Here is a 17,757-nt window from a genome sequence, read left to right as displayed (position 1 = left end):
TCAGGCATCGATGTGCAGATCCATTTGCAGACCCCCGAGGCACAGGTCGCTCATCACAACCATGAGGAGGTAAAGTTCAGAGGTACAGGCACGATACCCACCACCCAAAGCCGACGACCCCTTCGCGATGATGGAAGAGGCTCCAGGTCGACAATGCGGAGTGGGACTCCGGCCGAAACAATCCGAATGCGTCTTCCCGACGCCAGAGGCAAAATACCTGGGGAGGAAGATCACGGCAGTCGGCATCACGGACACGGATGAGAGGGCGCCCAGACCACAGGACGAGAAGGCGTCCAAACCACGGGACGAAGGTGCATCCAGACCATGGGACGAGAGAGCGTCCAGATCACGGGATGGGAGAGCATCCAGACCACGGGACGAGAGAGTGTCTAGACCATGGAAGGTCACCGCAACGGAACAGAGGAATGTGCCGCCCGGCAAGGAAGACGACTGGGTTTGGGGCAAAGGTAAAGGGGCGGCTGCGGTGAAGGCCAGGAACCCAAAACGCTCAAATAAATTGTGTGCACCATGTAACCTGTGCGAGCGGTCTTTTGCAGCCAATGGCGTACCATTGTATAGGGTTGTGGGTACCTTACATCTAGCCAAAGTAGCGGGCGAGCCCCAAATGATTGAACACGTATCAAATAAGTTAAACAAAGCAGCAGCCTGTGTTCACGGGACTAAAGAGACATACCAAAGAGTGTCCCAAAATGTGCGCACGTCAGACAAGCTGCTCATCCCACAAGCTTGGGAGAGCAGAGGCACATTATCGATGTGCTGTTTCGAGAATGTCTAACACTGTCTGTGCACTGTAACATGATCCGCCACGGGCCAGGCACAGAGAACGGCACCCATGCTCTCAGTTGGCCAGAGTTGCCCACCCCCGGGATGGAAACGGCACAGCCTATAGACCCACACGCGGTCGTGGAAGTGCTAGAAAGCGAGGGGTCAACCGTAATGGCCCCCCAGCTTAGGACCTGGACCAGCCAGGATCCCATGTTACTGCCTTAAAAAGGTGAACTGCTAGACGGGATCTGCCAAAAAGATGATAGACCCATCCCAATGTTGCAAAGCAAGGCAGGGCGGCCACACACAGTCGGTGGTCCGGGGCCCCCATACTACGACCCAATGTTCACGGGGACCACTAGGCCTCCCGCCACTACCGAAAGCCTCAAGGCCATTGCGGCCAACCTGGGCTTGCCAGACCTCAGGGTCAGCGCCCAAATCACTAAACCTAGCACCACGCGTGCCACGGTAAACTCCCCACAGACCCGGCTATCCTGAGTGTTACACAATCACCAGACTGAATCACTCAGAACCGAGCCTTCCGCATGCCATCAGCAGAGAATGCACCATGACTGCACGGCCCCTCCACGCGACATCAGAATAAGTGATGTAGACCATGTTCAGAGCCCCAGTCGGGCTGCTAGCACTGCATTAGCCAAGGGAGTGTATGTGATGAAAACAGAGTGTTTGATTGTGAAACCATGTACCGAACGAGTAAAGCAGTGGGACGAGACCAAATTGTGAACGACAGATAACCAGGAACCACACTGTAAGGTAACAGTTGTATCTTTCCAACTGGAACTGAAATGGATCTGAGCAGTCTCAATCTAGTTCTCAGCGGACATGAATCTGTCGCACAAAACTATCCTCAATATTGGCTCTCATTTCTAACTGAAGCAGATCCAAGTGAATAGCACTTGATTTTTTTCAATATGCCTTTAAAATTGTAACAGAACATCGGAGACCAGCAACCTGCACTGTATGCTTGACATGCAAGCCAAATGTGATTTTGATGGCTGAGATTCTGCCAGACATCACTTTCTTAATTTTACTTCAAATGATTTATAAATAAATGCAAACAACTCTGGATTAAGCGTAGATATAACTTTCTTTGTTCCCATTTTTATTTTCTGAAAAGAACCTCCGTGTCCATGCATCAGATCATTACAGATTGTTTTTCTGTAAATCTTGTACCCCTGATATGTTGTCCCCTTGCATCCATTGGCATCATAGTCCCATTGTTCTTTATCATAGAATCATAAAATTATAGAATCATAGAAATCTACAGCACAAAAGGAAGCCATTTAGCCCATCGTGTACATGTCGGCCGACAAAGAGATATCCAGCCTAATCTCATGTTCCAGCTCTTGGTCCATTGCTTTGTAGGTAACGGCACATCAAATGCATATCCATGTACTTTTTAAATGCTATGAGGGTTTATGCCTCTACCACCATTTCAGGCAGTGAGTTCTAGACCCCCCCCACCCTCTGGGTGAGCCAATTTCTCCTCAAATCCCCTTTACACCTCCTACCAATTACTTTAAATCCGGACAAATGCCTCCGACCCAAGAATTTTTTATGAATTTACCTGGTGGTCCCGGAGATGCCTGTGATTCCAATGGGGAGGCCTTCTCTTCCCACGCTTTGGAGCGTGCTCCCAGCCTCGACGATTGGACGCAGAAGGTGCACAACCAATCAGGTACAGTATTCGCATTAATAGCAATGAGAACTTTGTATCTACAAGTTCTTATTGCTATCAATGAGAAAAAAAACAAACACACTAATCAAAATATAAAAAATTAAAAACACACCTCATATAGTAATTGAAATTAAAATTTATTAAATGTTTTAGAAAAAAATATTAAACATTTTTTAAGTGTTTTAATTAAGGTTTAAAATAAATTTACCTTAGTGGACAGGGTTTTTAACATAAAAATGTGTTTTTACATTTTATTTTTAATATTTTTTTTATGTTTTAAAACTCTTACGCTGGTAAAAGTAGGCTTTGTGCTTCCTTTTACCAGTCTCAAGAGTTTGAAGGACATTCGCTGGGCAAGAGATGGGAAAATAGCGCAATCGTGCCCTTGCAAATGTCCTTCTCCCCAAGATGTGGAGGATTTGTTGAGCGAGAACTTGACAGATCGGAAAAGACAGTTTTTGGCGCATGCGCATTGCGTGCCAAAAACCGGCTTTTGCGATGCCTCCCCAGGTCCGTACACACTCAGTACGGACCCGGTGAGGCTGCAATTTCAGGGCCATTAAATTGGTTTTGGGTGTGTATGTGAACGAGTGGCTTTGCTAACATATTAAAGCCAACCTTTTATGTAGTAGCTTATCCCTGATCATATAACAAAGATCTAGGGCTCGAAATTGTGTAGCGCCTCGTTTGGAACGATAACTTTTGCGGGAGCACGAAAGTATCACCAGCGCTACACAATTGATTCTGACGGGAACTTCAGTTTAGTGCTACAAGAGGGAAGTGGAGTGCTAAATCAAACGCTACCACTTACCTAGGAGCGCTAAAGGGAGTGAGGGGGGCAGTAGCGGCAGAGTGTTGAACAATGTCCAATGCAGCACTGCCGGATTCATAGGCTCCTTCTCTCCCATAAAGGGAAGGGCCAATGCGCGGGCATTGAAGGCTAAACCTGGAAATGGTCATCGACGGCACCTGTAATACGCGTATAGCAGCTCCAAGCACTCCAAGAGAATACTGGGCTGATCTATCACGGCCTGGAAAAAAATCAAAATACAGCACACTGGGGACATTATTAAATTTTGGTCTACTTGACTACCAGAGCCTTTAATTTTTTTTAATTTTTTATTTATTCGTTGCCAATCTTTCCAATTCTTTGTCAGATCATTTTGTCAGATTACAAACGCCAGAGGTCACCTTGCACACATCAAGGATCACTCTGCGCCAATGCTCTTAGCCAAAAGGCCTAGAGCCACTGCACCGTTCCTGGAAGTACTGCAATACCAGGTTCATGGAGGTGGATGGGTCAAGCCACCCCACCCACCTCCTATTTCCTTTAATTAGTGCTCCCCAAGCAGCCAGCTGAGGTGACAACGTCTCCTGCAGCTGTGGTCATTGACATCCGGCGATGCTGCAGGGGGCAGAAGTGAATTTTACATCCGGGGCAATAACAGGGCGCAGCACACCGGATGATGTCACGATCCCCGGGGTGCAAGAGATCAAGGTGGTAAGTTTTATCACCAGCGCTAACCCGTCATTGAAATTTGCGAGTGTCGGTAAGCCATTAGCACCCCGTTATCAACCCCCGGAGGCACTAATGGAGGTTGCAAAGGAGGCCAATTTCTACCCCCTAATTTGTAATTTAGCCTAATCAATTCTACAATTGTTTGAAGTGTAGGTGGATGTTGTTAGGATTAACCAGAAGAGGACAGCACTTACCAGGTGTATAAGGCTGTAAAGGATTTGAGCTACAATGTCAATATATCTGTGCTGAGAAACATTTCCTTCAAAGCATTTTATGTTAGTGTCTGATTAAAAATAAAATTGTTTTTTTTTTTGGTTTCATTTAGCACAGTTGAGGTATCAAAGTCCTGCTTTTTATGGACTCATTTTTTTATACAAATTTATATTTTTTTTATTTATATAACCTAGGATGAGCACCAAAGAATTTTAGAATCATTGGAACTGCATTCTGCTCATCAAAAAATATTGTGGTTTGCTGTGTTCCTTGATGTTTTGATATCAGAGGCTGCAAGGCAGTGACCAATAGATAAGTAATTATTTTTATTGCACATATAATGTCAAATCTATATATTGCAAGCTCATGGCGATTGACTTAACTGGATCTCATCAATAAAGGTTTTAGCTTTTCTGTTGGTTATTATGAGGCCACCACTAGAATTAGAGGGAAACCTGTTGAGTAGGCTTATAACAAAAGGATTTCACCAAATCTTCACTTTATGGTAGCAACAGTCTGACTTGACATTTCTGTGGTTGTCGATTAGTTATACAAACATAGTATTCATTTCCATTGCAGCCTATGGTTCTATGCATCTCTATAACTTGCTTGACCTAGTACTCTAGTGGGATTATTTGTGTGACAGTATAAGTGGTCACATAAACAGCAGTCTATGGGATCAGTGGGGTATAAATTCATTTTGGGTGGTAGCGCAAAATGGGTGGATAGCGAATCGGCTACCCCTTTTACATTCTGCTTTATTTTCTTTTCCTTTAAAGTCAATGTCAGTAATCACTATGTTTGAGATGCAGAGAGCAGGCATCATCCCTCCATTGTCACCGGGTCAAAATCCTGCAATTCCCTGTCTAACACCATTGTGGGAGCCTCATCACCATAAGGATTGCAGCAGTTGAAGCGAAAGGTTCACTACCATTTTCTCAGGGTAACTAGAGATGGGCAATAAATATGGCCTTGTCAGCAACATCCATATCTTAAGAACCACTTTTTAAAAAGATAACTTTTCCTATTTGTATGAGGATGGGAAGATAAAAGAGGACGTCGCAACATTATCACCAGAAGAAAGGGAAGAAGTATCTCACCAATTGTAAAAGCACACTGTGCCTATAATTGGTGTGGAGCAGGCATAGTCACCACAAAAGATATCCCTTCCTGTCTATATGATGCATAGTGCCCGGTAATAAGAAAGGATGATGAAATGGAGACATGCAGATCTGAGTGACAAAAAAAATACAAGTAAAAGAGAAGAATTTTTATTTCATATTGAAGATTTTCAGAGTGGCGAGAGGATTAATAGTGGCCCTGAAATTCCAGTCAGAGGCTTCCTGCGGGCTATTGCCTCCGACCTGAAACATTTCTACAAAATTGTCTGGTGGTCCGGGAGGAGTCTGTGATTCCGATGGGGAGGCCTTCTCTTCCCGTGCTGTGAAGCACGCTCCCATCCTCAACGTTCAGAAGGTGCAATCATGTGTGACTGCTCAACCAATCAGGTACAGTATTCAACCAATCAGGTACAGTATTCTCAATTCATAGCAATGGGAACTCCATATCTACGAGTTCTCATTGCTATTAATTGAGAATAGAAAGCCCAAACACAATAACACCAAATAAAAAATAAAAAACACACTTCACATAATTAAAATTAATTGAAATTAAAGTTAATAAATATCTTAGACAACATTTTTTTCCAAGATTTAAAAAAGTTTTTAAAATTATGGTTTAAAATAAATTTAACATAGTGGTCAGTGTTTTTTCAAAAAAAGTCTATTTTTAATTTTATTTTTTATGTTTTAAATGTGTTTTAAGACTCTTATGCCTGTAAAAGTAGGCTATGCGCCTGCTTTTATCAGGTTTAAATACCTCAATCTTTCCCTTGCAAATGTCCTCGCTCCCAATATGTGGATGATCTTTCAAGCTAGAGCTTGACAGATCGGAAAAGCTGGTTTTTGTGATTCCTTCCCAGGTCCATAGATGAGAACACAAACAGACCCGGGAAGGTTGGAATTTCTGGACCATAATCTATTCCTATCAATACTCCAATTTCCTAAATAATTTTGATCAATTGTATTTTAAAATATGTTAAGTACAGAAATGACTGCGATTGATTTCCTGACATTCCAACTGCAGCATCTATAGGATCACTAGTCAATTCCTACTGCGTTAATGAAATTGCTCTGAAATCAACAAGTAGATTATGGGAGAACTGGTACTTTGGCCTTTTACTTCAATCATCATTACATGACAGCCTGTGGTAAAATAACAACAAAAAGTGAGCAATCTTTTCAGACTGATTGCATATTTTCAATTTGCTGCGCAGTTCCTTTTTAAGGATGAAACACATTTGTTAGGTGTGCTTATGTTCGACGAGGCAGCCTTTTGTCACCCAGCTCGACATGGGCATCATGCTGTGTGTATCCTGCAGCAGTATTGACAGAGAGTGGAACATCTGGGAGTGTAAATCAGAGAGGAAATCCCCTGCCGCACAGAAGCGACACAATGACCCTCATGCTTCTACTTGCATGCTTTTAGTTATTGCTTGGAAGATGTTTGCATTTTCACCCTATTCATTATTTGGATTCTTAGCTCTACTTCACTTGCCACACAATGTGCTGTCATTTTGGGTAATTTGGCATGCAGCTGTAGTTAGACTAAAATAGTAACACACTGCTCAGAACTTAAATCTGAAACATTTACATTTTCAAAGATTCAGAATGCATCAATCCCATCAAGAAATATTTCCAAATATTACTTTATGGGGAATACTGTAAGGGTATATATTATTTCCTAACACATCTCTATTGAAAAATCAATTAAATAAAAACAACTTCTTTGGGTACAATTTCCTAATTTAAATCTAATTTCACCAGTGACTTACTTCAGACTCTTATAGCTAGAAGGAACGAGATATTCAAATCATTAGTCTGCTTGGATTCTACTAAGTCCCTCAAATTTCATGAAGTTATGTGATTACACACAAACTTAAAATATTTCCAAAGCAGAAGGAGACTGTCACAATTTCAGAAGAAATATAAAAATATTAAAGTTTGAAACTGCATTCTCAATGACTAAATATTTCAGAATTGGTTAATGAATTGAAATATGACACTTTTGTCCATTATTGTTTTTTTATAGCATGCCTATAGTTTGATAAGTATTCTTATTCTCATGTGGAAATGGGTTATTACGAACCACTGGGCAAGTTTTCCAATGCTAGCACCCACAGAGCAACATATCCAAATTTTTCACCCTGTGAAAAATAATTCATTCTTCTGTAATTTTCTTTAACAGAAACTGCTTAATAATGAAAATTAAGGGTTTATTTATGACACGTAATATTGATTAGTACTGTTTTTCATTCTCTATAGGCATCCTATGCTCCAGAGTTGCAGTTATTGCATATCTAGGTTAGGTTAACATTCCAGTGAGTAGCATAGGTGCAAATTGTGGAGTTCTGCATTGGTGCAGGAGGCAGATTGGGAGCAAAGGCTTCATAGAAGACTATCAACTGCTCACACTCATTACCTCGGGGCTATTTACAGGCCTAAAAGAAGCAAACTGACATTAATGAAAGAGCATTGTAAGAAAGGTACAGCAATAATCATGGGTGATCTTAATCTTCATATTGATTGGACAAATCAAATTGGCAATGTTAACCTTGAGGAAGAGTTCATAGAGTATATGCTGGATGGTTTCTTGGAACAATACATTGTGGAAACAACCAGAGAGCAAACTATTTTAGATCTGGTAATGTGTAATGAGTCTGGATTAATTAATGGTCTTGTAGTGAAGGATCCTCTTGGGATGAGTGATCATAGCATGGTAGAATTACAAATTCAGTTTGAGGGTGAGAAAGCTAGGTTTCAAACTAGTGTCCTGAACTTAAATAAAGGTAGTTACCAAGGTATGAAGGCAGAGTTGGTTAAAGTGGACAGGGAACATATATTAAAGGGTAAGACTGTAGAAACGTAGTGGCAAACATTTAAGGCGATATTTCATAACTCTCAGCAAAGATTTATTCCAGTGAGAAATAAAGATGCTAAGAGAAGGATGAACCATCCGTGGGTAACTAAGGAAGCAAAGGCTGGTATCAAGTTGAAAACAAAGGCATACAATGTTGCGAAGGAGTGCAAGGCCAGAGGATTGGGACATTTTTTAGAAAGCAACAAAGGATGACTAAAAAAACGATAAAGACAGAGAAGATAGCATATGAGAGTAAACCAGCAAGAAATATAAAAACAGACAATAATAAGAGCTTCTATAGGTATATAAAAAGGAAACGAGTAGCTAAAGTAAATGTTGGTCCCCGAGAGGATGAGACTGGTGAATTAATAAAGGGAAACAGGGAAGTGGCAGAGAGGTTGAACAAATATTTTGTATCGGTCTTCACGGTAGAGGACACTAAAAACATCCCAATAATAGATCATCAAGGAGCTATTGTGGGACGGGGAAGGGGGGGGCAGGGAACTTAAAACAATCATTATCACTAGAGATAAAGGGCCCAAATTTCCCCACGAGTTGCACCGTTTTTTTTGGTGTAACTTGATTTTTTTCTGGTGTATCGTTTTAATTGCAAATATGGCCATTTAATTTGCGCCAGTTTAAGTTTTTTTGTTAGGTCAGTTTTTTTTCCAAAAATTCCCAGCCACTTACACCATTTATGACAATTTGGCCAGAAAAAATTGTACTAAACTAACTTAAGGCAGTGTATGTGTCCACTTTTGTCCGCACAGAACGACCTTACTTACAGTTAAGGGATCGGCACAAGTAACTACATTTAAAGCACCACCAAGCACCAAACAAAGCACAAAAAGTAAGAACAATGCAATAAAAAATAAAGAAGTGAAGTAAATAATTAAAGTAACAAATAAAAGTACTGCATCAAATCCTATCTTAAACTGAACGGGCAATTAAGAAATCGGCGCAGGTAAGTAAGTAAGGACCGGCACCCAAGAACCAAATATTGCAAATAAAAGTTTAAATAACTCATTAAAAATAAAGAACTCAGGTAAACAATTGAATAACAAATAAAGAATTGTAGTAAATCCTACCGTGACTTGAACTCGGCCGGGGAAGGCAGCGGGCCGGCCTGTATGGGAGGTCATTCGTTCTGGGAAAGGGGCGGCCGGCAAAGACACATCGGGAGGCTAAAGGGAGGGGGAGGGGGAGGAGGAGGAGGGGCTGGCTGGGCTCGGCACACACCGGCAAGCCCTTTGGTCAGGGCTAGGGGTGGGGGGGAGGAAGGGGGAGAGAGAGAGAGAGAGCTGCTGGCTGGCCTTCTGGGGGCGGGGGGCACCGAACGCGGCATCTTAATTTGCATACAAACAGCAACACAGGCAGGACACGCTGCAAGTTTCGGCGCTACTGTGCATGCGCGAACACCGGACCTGATGCCACTGCGCATGCGCGATGCTGCCAGCACTGAGTTTGGTGCAGGGCTGTAGCTCCGCCCCCCCCACTGTTTAATCTGCACCATGCCAGGGCACTCCAGACTCTTCAGAACGGCCAAGATGGGACCAGTTTTTCCGGCGCCGTTTCCAGCGCACAAAAACAGCACATAAAGGTAAGTACGCAAAAAAAACGGGTTGGCCAAAATTGGGCCCAAAGTACTAGGCAAACTAATGGGACTAAAGGTGGACAAGTCCCCTGGACCTCATGGTATGCATCTTAGGATCTTAAAAGACGTGGCTGCAGAGATAGTGGATGCATTGGTTGTAATCTACCAAAATTCCCTGAATTTTGGAGAGGTTCCAGCGGACTGGAAAACCACAAATGTAACACCCCTATTTAAGAAAGAAGGGAGAGAGAAAGCAAGAAGCTATAGACCAGTTAGACGAATGTCTGTCATTGGGAAAATGCTGGAGTCCATCATTAAAGAAGTAGTAGCAGGACATCTAGAAAATCATAATGTAGTCAAGCATAGTCAGCATGGTTTTATGAAAGGGAAATCATGTTTGACAAATTTGCTGGTGTTCTTTGAAGAAGTAACGAGCAGGATGGATAAAGGAGAACTAGTTGCTGTCATATATTTCGATTTCCAGAAAGCATTTGATAAGGTGCCACACAAAAGGTTACTGCACAAGATAAAAGCTCACGGAATTGGGGTTAATATATTAGTGTGGATAGAGGATTGGCTAACTAACAGAAAACAGAGAGTCAGCATAAATGGGTCATTTTCAGGTAGGCCAACTGTAACTAGTGGGGTGCCTCAGGGATCAGTGCTGGGGCCTCAACTATTCACAATTCATATTAATGGCTTGGATGAAGGAACCGAGTGTAACATAGCCAAATTTGCTGATGATACAAAGATAGGTGGGAAAGCAAGTTATGAGGAGGATGCAACTAATCTGCAAAGGGATGCAGATAGGCTCAGTGAGTGGGCAAAAATTTGGCAGATGGACTATAATGTGGGAAAAAGTGAGGTTATTCAATTTGGTAGGAGAAATAAAAGAGCAAATTATTATTTAAATGGGGAGCGATTACAAAATGCTGTAGTACAGAGGGATCTGGGCGGTTTTGTACATGAAATGCAACAAGTTAGCATGCAGGTACAGCAAGTAATCAGGAAGGCAAATGGAATGCTGGCCTTTATTGCAAGGGGAATGGAGTATAAAAGTAGGGAAGTCCTGCTCCAACTGTACAGGGCATTCATAAGACCACATCTAGAGTACTGCGTATAGTTTCGGTCACCTTATTTAAGGAAGGATACACTTGCATTGGAGACAGTTCAGAGAAGGTTCACAAGGTTGATTCCTGAGATGAAGAGGTTGTCATATGAAGAAAGGTTGAGCAGGTTGAACCTATACTCCTTGCAGTTTAGAAGAATGAGAAGCGATCTTATTGAAACATATAAGATTCTGAGGGTGCTTGACAGGGTAGATGAAAAGAGGATGTTTCCCCTCATGGGGGAATCTAGAGCTGGGGGGCATAGATTCAGAATAAGGGGTCACCCATTTAAAACAGAAATGAGGAGGAATTTCTTCTCTCAGAGAGTCGTGAATCTTTAGAATTCTCTACCCCAGAGAGCTCTGGAGGCTGGGTCTTTGAATATATTAAAGGTAGAGATGGACAGATTTTTGTATGATAAGGAATCAAGGGTTCCTGAAAGAGCAGAAGATGTGAGTGACAACGCTGACACACTACTGTGTGTGTGCAGCTCAGACATCAATAGTGCCCATCACCTTGATGCCAGTTAAAGTTTACATTGATTGATGTTAAGTTGTATTAAACCTTTCATGTTAAAGAATCACCAGTGTGTAACGGTGCAGCTATATGAGACAATGCACAACAAGGTGATGTTCAATAATAAAAATTTTATACCAACATTGGTCTGAAATCATAAGTATCACAGGCAATAATACTCAACCCTCACCCACAGCCCACTTTTTCCACCATTGACATAAATCACATGTTCAACATGTCCAGCAACACAGAATACAAAGGCAAAGCAGGAGCGTGGTCCCCAGCCCCCATACATTGCAACAAATTGTATACACCCGGACGGAGATATAACACAGCCATCACCTGGTGACATGCACCTCACTTTCCTTCCCCCCTCCTCTTCATCTCCGCACCTCTACCCCTTCCCCTCTTCGCTCCACGGCGCCTGGCCTAGGAGCTCCTCAGGCAGTGCCTCATTGAGGGGGATGAAGGCAGATGCGGTGGTTGCACAGGTATGGGAGCGGGGGGGTGCCGAGGGGGCAACATTCTCTGATGCAGAAGCAGGATCTTGATCCTTGGTTCATCTGTCATTCGCAGTGGTGGTGCGGAACTTAGGGGTGGAGTGCTGCGCTCGGGGACCACTGGGAGGCCTGTGGCAGCAGTGTTCCTGGCTATCGCATCCAGGGACTCCGCCATCCACGGAATGTACTTGGTCATGGTGCCGGAGATGGTGGCCAGCTGTCGGGATATGCCCCCCAATGCTTCGATGAGCTGGTCACCAATGTCTACAGTCCTCCTGGACAACTGTACCTCTGCTGTCATGTGGCACTCGTGGCAGCCAGCTTCTGCCAAACAATTTGGGGCCATCTCCTTTCACAATCCACAGCGGGAGTTCGTGTACTGCTCCATCATAGGAGACTTTGACTTCTGCACTGCCAATTACCGGGATTAGTTCCTTGGTGTAAGTCCTTAGTTTGGTGTGAATGGGGTTGAGCTTGGGCCTGTGTGCCTTGTTGCACCACAGCCTGTCGAAGGCCTTTTTACTCATTATGGACTGACTCGCACCCGTGTCCAGTTGTATCGATACTGGAATTCCGTTCAGTTCAACTTTCAACATTATTGGTGGACATTTCGTTGTGAATGTGTGTACCCTGCACACTTCTGCCTCCTCGGTTCGAGTCTCCGATTCAGTCTGATCCACAGTGGATCAATCTTCCTCCACAACGTGATGGTTTGCAGGGTTTGCAGCTCGCCTGCACATTCGCTGGAGGTGTCCCATTGCTCTGCAACCATTGCACGCATAGTGCTTGAAGCGGCATTGATGGGACCGATGATCACCTCCACAACGCCAACAAGATGTTAACTGCCTCGCATTCACGATTGATGCTGGACTCTGGGTCATCTGAGGTCAGGCAGCAGCAGCTGGCGTGTACATTCTGCCATGTATATTCCTGCTCGAAAACGACATTACTTTGTTCACAGTACTGGCCGAAACTTCTTCACTCTGCAAAATCTATTTTGTGTTGTCGCTGGTGGACATAAATGCCTGGGCTATCGTTATGGCTTTACTTAGATTCGGAGCTTCATTGTTTAACAGTTTACAAAGGATTGCCTCATGGCCAATACCCAGTACAAAACAGTCTCTAAGCATTTGTTCGAGGAATCCCTCAAACTCACAATGTCCTGCAAGGTGCCTTAGTTTGGCAACATAACTCGCCACTTCCTGGCCCTCCGTCCATTGACACGTGTAGAACCGATATCTCGCCATCAAAACGCTTTCCTTAGGATTTAGGTGCTCCCGGACCAGCATACACAATTCTTCATAGGATTTAACTATTGGTTTTGCCGGAGCTAGGAGATTTTTCATGAGGTCATAGGTTGTTGTCCCACAGACAGTTAGGAGGATTGTCCTTCGTTTGGCAGCATTCTCGTCCCCTTCCAACTCGTTGGCCACAAAGTATTGGTCGAGTCTCTCCACGAAGGCCTCCCAATCGTCCCCTTCTGAGAACTTCTCCAGGATAGCAACTGTTCTTTACATTTTCGTGCAGTTGTTCATTACTTCATCACCAATTGATAAGCTCATAATAAAGGATGAAACTGAGTACTGTGTACAATAAGCAAGTGTGACCTTAGCTCCTTTAATGAGACTCCAGAGTGCAGGTACCTCGTGGGTGGCCTGTTTATATACCATGTTCCCAAGGGATGCTGGAATCCCTTGGGACTCCAACAGGTAGGCCCTCTGGTGGTAATGTAATACAGGTTGCAAGGGGTTAAATACATAATAGTCTGTAGGCCTGATGCCGTCTGCTGCAATCTTTATGCCCAGGAATTTGACTTCTGGTGCCATGAAAACGCACTTGGAGCATTTTAGCCTGAGTTCCACTCTGCCCAGAAGATGTAGAACCTCTTCCAGGTTGTGCAGCTGTTCAGTGGTGTTGCGACCAGTGATCTGGAAGTCATCTCGGAACACGACAGTTCTCAGGACAGACTTCAGAAAACTCTCCATGTTTCTCTGAAATATGGCTGCCGCCGAGCAAATTCCAAAAGGGGATCTGTGGTCTATAAACATCCTGTGTGTGTGTTGATGCACGTCAGATCTGTGGTATATAAACATCCTTTGTGTGTGTTGGTGCACGTCAGTTTTTTCGACGATTCGACCAGCTCCTGTGTCATGTAAGGGGAGGTCAGGTCCAATTTGGTGAATGACATCCTTTCTTTGCTAGTGTTACAAACAAGTCGTCAGCCTTGAGTAACGAGTACTGATCCCGCATCGAGGCTCATTTGATCGTTACCTTGTAGAAACATAGAAACATAGAAAATAGGTGCAGGAGTAGGCCATTCGGCCCTTCGAGCCAGCACTGTCATTCAATGAGTTCATGGTTGAACATGCAACTTCAGTACCACATTCCTGCTTTCTCACCATACCCCTTGAACCCCAGAGTAGTAAGGACTACACCTAACTCCTTTTTGAATATATTTAGTGAATTGGCCTCAACAACTTTCTGTGCTAGAGAATTCCACAGGTTCACCACTCTCTGGGTGAAGAAGTTTCTCCTCATCTCGGTCCTAAATGGCTCACCCCTTATCCTTAGACTGTGACCCCTGGTTCTGGACTTCCCCAACATTGGGAACATTCTTCCTGCATCTAACCTGTCTAAACCCCTCAGAATTTTAAACATTTCTATGAGATCCACTCTCATTCTTCTGAACTCCAGTGAATACAAGCCCAGTTGATCCAGTCTTTCTTGATATGTCAGTCCCGCCATCCTGGGAATCAGTCTGGTGAACTTTCGCTGCACTCCCTCAATAGCAAGAATGTCCTTCCTCAAGTTAGGAGATCAAAATTGTATACAATACTCCAGGTGTGGCCTCACCAAGGCCCTGTACAACTGTAGTAACACCTCCCTGCCCCTGTACTCAAATCCCCTCGCAATGAAGGCCAACATGCCATTTGCTTTCTTAACCGCCTGCTGTACCTGCATGCCAACCTTCAATGACTGATGTACCATGACACCCAGGTCTCATTGCACCTCCCCTTTTCCTAATCTGTCACCATTCAGATAATAGTACGTCTCTCTGATTTTACCACCAAAGTGGATAACCTCACATTTATCCACATTATACTTCATCTGCCATGCATTTGCCCACTCACCTAATCTATCCAAGTCACTCTGCAGCCTCATAGCAATCTCCTCGCAGCTCACACTGCCACCCAACTTAGTGTCATCCGCAAATTTGGAGATACTACATTTAATCCCCTCGTCTAAATCATTAATGTACAATGTAAATAGCTGGGGCCCGAGCACAGAACCTTGCGGTACCCTACTAGTCACTGCCTGCCATTCTGAAAAGTACCCATTTACTCCTACTCTTTGCTACCTGTCTGCCAACCAGTTCTCAATCCACATCAGCACACTACCCCCAATCCCATGTGCTTTAACTTTGCACATTAATCTCTTGTGTGGGACCTTGTTGAAAGCCTTCTGAAAGTCCAAATAGACCACATCAACAGGTTCTCCTTTGTCCACTCTACTGGAAACATCCTCAAAAAATTCCAGAAGATTTGTCAAGCATGATTTCCCTTTCACAAATCCATACTGACTTGGACCTATCATGTCACCTCTTTCCAAATGCGCTGCTATGACATCCTTAATAATTGATTCCATCATTTTACCCACTACCGATGTCAGGCTGACCGGTCTATAATTCCCTGTTTTCTCTCTCCCTCTTTTTTTAAAAAGTGGGGTTACATTGGCTACCCTCCACTCCATAGGAACTGATCCAGAGTCTATGGAATGTTGGAAAATGACTGTCAATGCATCCGCTATTTCCAAGGCCACCTCCTTAAGTACTCTGGGATACAGTCCTTCAGGCCCTGGGGATTTATCGGCCTTCAATCCCATCAATTACCTACATTTGTCTTTACTAACATTTTTCTCTTTACATATATATAGAAGCTTTTGCAGTCCGTCTTAATGTTCCCTGCAAGCTTCCTCTCATACTCTATTTTCCCTGCCCTAATCAAACCCTTTGTCCTCCTCTGCTGAGTTCTAAATTTCTCCCAGTCCCCGAGTTCATTGCTATTTCTGGCCAATTGGTATGCCACTTCCTTGGCTTTAATACTATCACTGATTTCCCTTGATAGCCACGGTTGAGCCACCTTCCCTTTTTTATTTTTACGCCAGACAGGGATGTACAATTGTTGTAGATCATCCATGCAGTCTCTAAATGTCTGCCATTGCCCATCCACTGTAGTCGCCGCAGATCCTGACCGTGCCATCACTTTTCAACACCAGGATAATTGGACTGGCCCATTCGCTGAACTTGACTGGTGCTATGATTCCTTCCTATTGAAGTCTGTCCAGTTTGATCTCGACCTTCTCCCTCATCATGTACAGAACTGCCTGAGCCTTGTGATGGACGGGTCTTGCATCTAGGCCTCGGTGGATCTGCACCTTGACTCCCGTGAAGTTGCCGATGCCTGGTTCAAACAACGAGGGTAACTTGCTCAGCACTTGAGCACACGAAACATCATCCACTGATGATAAGGCTTTAATATCATTCTAGTTCCATTTAATTTTCTCAAACCAACTCCTGCCGAATAGCGTTGGGCCATGGCTAACAAGGGAAATTAAGGATAGTGTTAAATCCAAGGAAGAGGCATAGAAATTGGCCAGAAAAAGCAGCAAACCTGAGGACTGGGAGAAATTTAAAATTCAGCAGATGAGGACTAAGGGTTTAATTAAGAGGGGGGACAATAGAGTTCGAGAGGAAGCTTGCCGGGAACATAAAAACTGAATGCAAAAGCTTCTATAGATAGGTGAAGAGAAAAAGATTAGTGAAGACAAATGTAGGCCACTTGCAGTCGGATTCAGGTGAATTTATAATGGGGAACAAAGAAATGGCAGACCAATTGAATAAATACTTGGGTTCTGTCTTCATGAAGGAAGACACAAATAATTCGGGAAGACACAGATAACCTTCCGGATGTACTAGGGGACCGAGTGTCTAGTGAGAAGGAGGAACTGAAGGATATCCTTATTAGGCAGGAAATTGTGTTAGGGAAATTGATGGGATTGAAGGCCAATAAATCCCTGTGGCCTGATGGTGTGCATCTCAAAGTACTTAAGGAAGTGGCCCTAGAAATAATGGATGCATTGGTGATAATTTTCCAACAGTCTATCGCCTCTGGACCAGTTCTTATGGACTGGAGGGTAGCTAATGTAACACCACTTTTTAAAAAAGGGGGGAGAGAGAAAATGGGTAATTATAGACTGGTTAGCCTGACATTTGTAGTGGGGAAAATGTTGGAATCAATCATTAAGGATGAAATCGCAGCGCATTTGGAAAGTAATGACAGGATCGGTTCGAAGTCAGCATGGATTTATGAAAGGGAATTCATGCTTGACGAATTTTCTGGAATTTTTTGAGGATGTAACTATCAGAGTGGACAAGGGAGAACCAGTGGATGTGGTGTATTTTAGACTTTCAAAAGGCTTTTGACAAGGTCCCACACAAGAGATTGGTGTGCAAAATCAAAGCACATGGTATTGGGGGTAATGTACTGATGTGGATAGAGAACTGGTTGGCAGATAGGAAGCAGAAAGTTGGGATAAACGGGTTATTTTCAGAATGGCAGGCCACAGGGCTCAGTGCTGGGACCCCAGCTCTTTAAAATATACATTAATGATTTAGATGAAGGAATTGAGTGTAATATCTCCAAGTTTGCAGATGACACTAAACTGGGTGGCGGTGTGAGCTGTGAAGAGGAAGCTAAGAGGCTGCAGGGTGATTTGGACAGGTTACGCGAGTGGGAAAATACTTGGCAGATGCAGTATAATGTGGATAAATGTGAGGTTATCCA

This window comes from Pristiophorus japonicus, chromosome 5, assembly GCF_044704955.1.
Source record: "Pristiophorus japonicus isolate sPriJap1 chromosome 5, sPriJap1.hap1, whole genome shotgun sequence".
In the NCBI taxonomy this organism is placed as follows: Eukaryota; Metazoa; Chordata; class Chondrichthyes; family Pristiophoridae; genus Pristiophorus; species Pristiophorus japonicus.
Note: the sequence above shows the minus strand (reverse complement) of the source record.